General features: G+C 39.9%; 1 protein-coding gene across 2 annotated transcripts in view; it reads right to left on the bottom strand.

Moving 5' to 3' along the window:
• The window catches only part of rin1b (Ras and Rab interactor 1b), a 27,789-nt gene that overhangs the window by 16,292 nt on the left and 6,981 nt on the right, over window positions 1-4,516 (bottom strand). The gene's annotated exons all lie outside the window — the stretch shown is intronic.

Here is a 4,516-nt window from a genome sequence, read left to right as displayed (position 1 = left end):
CACACACACACACACACACACACACACACAAGCACACACACACACAAGCACACACACGCACAGACGCAAACTATTTTAAAAATATGACAGGTTGCCCAGGGTGCAGAGACTAGGAAGTCTTTTTTTCTCCCAAAGAAATATGACACTAAATAAATAATAAAGCGATGCCATTAATAATCAGTATTTTGTTGCTTCCTCCCTCACATCAGAGAACCAATGTTCATTTCTAAGCAAATCAGATGCAGCAGCCTGTTTCAGTGGAATTAGAGGAAGCATTACGAAATTATTGTTTTTTATTCTAAAACACTTTTAAATTTTTCACATTTTTCATCACTCCCTGCCACTTATAAATATTACTCTCCCCTCCTCTCAGGGAGACCAGTAATCTGTGAGCCAATCTGCACTCTGAAGGACCCTTTGCAGTTAATGGCAAAAAGCGTCAGAAGGGTTAGGAATCAAATACAGCAGACACCAATCAAAAGAAGAGGGTTTTATAAGGATCACAGATTTGTTGTGAAAACTGTAAGGCTTGCAGAACTTTTTAATTCCGGTTTTAAAATGAGAAAAATTGACAGTTTTCTGAACCCCAAAACAGCAACTATCTGATTATAGTTAAGCAAATGTATCTAGACTGTCAACCTTGTGTCGACCTTTGGATTTCTCCACAAGCAGAAAAGGTGTGTGTATGTTTTAACGTAAGCTGCGAATGTCAGCATGCTCAGATAACTTAATCTTACTACCTATAGAAGGGCAGCTTGATTATTTAAAAAAATAATTATCACAATTCTTTTGGTCAATATTGAAATCAGGATTAATTCACACGATTGCCCGCTGACTTTTGGAAAGATGTTGCATTTATTGAACTCCAAAAAAGTCAAGATCACAGATCAACAACAGTGAAAACACCTTGAATGTGAAATTTCCCTTAATACTTTTCCCGTTTTTAATTCAGAAGACAAGATGAAATAAGAGTTTACTTGCAAAACATAATGTGCAGAATAATAGTTTTTCTCGATGATTCTGTTTTTGTGATCAAATGATTTATTGCCATGTAATTTGTAATTTGCCTTGGTGGGTTGCTTGCATCTGGGTTTTTCAAACATCATCCGTTAATTATCTTTTAGAAAAACTGATGTTTATCCCTGGGACTCAAGTGTATGCTAATACATGAGAGGCACAAACTGGGCTAGTAGTAACCTAGCATTTCTTCCCAAGGCAAGGAGCAAGTTAGCTATCTACGTTACTTTGTAGGGTTACAGGTTAGGTTTATATACCTGGTCAGGACTGTCACATCCACTGAGAATTGTGATAACATATGCCATCTCAGTGGATATTTGAAACCCCTTATAGGTTTTTGTCTTGAAATTAGTCAGCTGCAAACTGCATATGTCTCTTACGGAAAGTTTGAAAGGCGTAGTAACAGTGACTGAGAGGGGCAGGGCTTAGCAAACTGTCAAATCCAAATAAATAAAGCAGAGTATGACTTTCATCCATTAAAGACACACTTCAGATATTCCTCACTTCAAAACAGACGCACTTCACATGAGCACTACAAGTCAACAAGCATCATCGTCTTCATATTAGGAGTCAAATATTTTTTTTTAATTTCAAGGTGTGCTTCACCAAATAGGCTGTGAATGTGAGTCAGAGTGGGCCAGCAGAGTCACCTCATTGTGTATTAGGAGCCAACCACCACGGAGATCCACAGTGCAATGACCGAACCGCACACACACACACAACCACACAAGGCTATAAGGCAAGCAGAGAAAGAGAGAGAGAAAAAGGGAAAAAAGAGAGCAAGACCCTTGTGTTTTGCTAGGCATTTCCAGGTTTGCCTTACATAAAATGCAACGCTGCCCACACACACAGATAGACTTATGTAATTCCCTCAGAGAAAGACAGCCACACAGAGAGCGAGAAACAGAAGAGAAAGATAAAATGATGAAAAGAGAAGAGAAAAGCCTTGACTGGAAATTAAAGCTGGGAAAGGAAATCACAACTTCAGTGGGCCTGTAGCACTCAGGTTCAAGCTAGCAGACTGGAAGTATAATAAGCAGAAGGCGACTTACACTGAATGTCTAACGAGGAGTTTTTGCACCGGAGGGCAGCAGCAGCAGGATAGACAAAGTCTGATTCTGCTAGACGTACTGACGACTCAACAAGTAGAGTTAGGGCAAACTTGTCTGGAGAGGGATAAAGGGAGTAGAGGGAGGAAAAGGAGTGCTGAGCCCAGTGATGGGAAGATGTGGGGACTTTTAGATGAAAATGGAGTTTCAAAAAACACTAAATTAGGTTCCCTCTTCTGGTACACGTGCTCAGCAGAGGGCCAATAGCTTGTACAGGCAAATCTGGAGTGAGCATGTATAGTGCCAACAATCAGTGGGCTGCTAATGGGTATTTTGGAAAGGGAACATCAGATTTTATTGTGCAAATGTTGACTGACTGCTGCAGACAACCTGACTAGTTTACACCTTTTTACAGAAGAGATGAGAAATTTGGAAGGTGATGCAAAGCTGGACATAAGGACTGACCGACATGCTGGCTGAGCGAGAGATAGACAGATAGTGACTCAAATAAAGCACTTATCAGGTACCAGTGTTGATTAGCCTCAAGATTCTCAAGGTGTTGGTACAAAAAAAATAATTTGTGCAGCCAGAGAATAAGTACGCCGAAAACATCCCTAGCTGTCACTCATCAAACGAGTGTCCAGTGGCCAGCGTGTTGACAAAAAGGAGTTAAGACAAAAAAAAGAATGCTTTGGGGCAGGAGGTGAAGCGGTAGTTGCATTTACATAAATGAAGCTGAAGAGGAGGATGATAAAAACACAGGATTTGAGGTTATCAGGAGAACAGTGTAGGAAGAAAGAGATCACTGACAGTGAGCAGCTGCTCACCGGCAAGCTCATTCTGGTGCAGATGGACGACACCATGGTGACCAGATTTGTCCACCTCCAGACCAGCGCCCCATCTGGTTCCAGATAAGCACAGTGGCACCTCCAAGGGATCAATGGTTTCAAGCTTGTTTCAACTATCTCAACAGTTTGTGCCACCTCCAGATGTTCGATGATGACGGCTGAAGTGGAGTGAAGGGTTCTCATGCAAATTCACATACTTGCAAAGTGCATGGAGAAGGAAACTCAGTCCTAAAGGGTCTTGATTTGATTGGTTTATTTTATTTTTTTACTTGATTTATTGGCAAAGCAAAAACATATACATGATTTGAAGCCAAATGATAAATACGTATGTGTTAATCTGGAAATGGTCCCTTAAAAGGAAGAATTTAACATTTTCACTTTGCCTTCAACCTGCCTCCTCCCCTTCTACTCCTGTTTGTGATTTCCTACATTTCTCAAAATGACTTTCAGCAACCTCCACATGCACATGAACTTGTTATCATCTAAGTACTTTGTGTAGGTGGATGTAGCCATAATGATAGAGATAGTAAGAGCAAAAGAGCGTTGGGGTTCCAGTGGAAAAAAAACTCTTTACACATCTTCTAGCTGCATTGCATTGTGGTCTCTTGAGGGTACAGCAAGAAGAAAAATGAATATCTCTGCCTTTTCTTAGATTATTTCTGATTAATACTGTGCATAAAAATGACTCTAAAAAATGCTGTGGATGTTTACGGCTGAGGAATTCTCACAAACTCAATTTTGGCCGCAATGGAAATATCTCAGTGATAAATCATCTGTACTGTTCATCACATTTCGCCAGTTAGCCACAGCAACACATAACGTAACTGAATAAGTCCAGAGATTGTGCATTTCAGAGACAGCAGCAGAGGGAGGATGAGGAGGAAACTGAATCCTCCACAACATCTCCCACCCCCTCAACACTGAGCTGATGCAGGCACACACACAGGCACACACACATACATCTCCAGCCTCTACTTCATCTTCCAAGAGTCTTCACAACGTTTTTCTCCACGAATGTAACCTCCAGCCAACAAACGTGTAATGATAGCGGTTCTGAAAACAGACAACGATGTCGGGCACTTTGCTCGTTGTCACATTCTACATACGGTATTCCCATCTGGAGATTTTGATTAGCAGGTAGCTAGCAAAGCACTTATCCAACCACACATTTATTTTCTTCTATTTTGATATTTGTATATGCATGTGGTTTTTAGAAAGATTTTAGATATTTATTTATGTTTCTTACTTCTTTCTTACATATGTATATTCCTAATTTATTTTTCATCTTTTTTGCATACCCACATGATTTCCCCACTGGGGATATAAAAAAAAGGGTATGTCTTCTCTTAAGCCACACATTCTTCATACTTTTCATCCAACCATGATATAGTGTCATATCTATATATTTAAAACAATCTCCCTACTTTACAACAGCTTTCATTTCACTGCCAGGGTGTACTTTCCCTATTTTACTTTTGTGCATCAAATTTAAACTTACTGATACATACCACGTATGGAAAAAAGTCATATTTAATTCATAATCATTCTGTCTGTCTCACACACACACACACACACACACACACACACACACACACACACACA

This window comes from Etheostoma spectabile, chromosome 19 (assembly GCF_008692095.1).
Source record: "Etheostoma spectabile isolate EspeVRDwgs_2016 chromosome 19, UIUC_Espe_1.0, whole genome shotgun sequence".
Lineage (NCBI taxonomy): Eukaryota > Metazoa > Chordata > Actinopteri > Perciformes > Percidae > Etheostoma > Etheostoma spectabile.
This window is presented reverse-complemented; position numbering and strand designations above follow the sequence as displayed.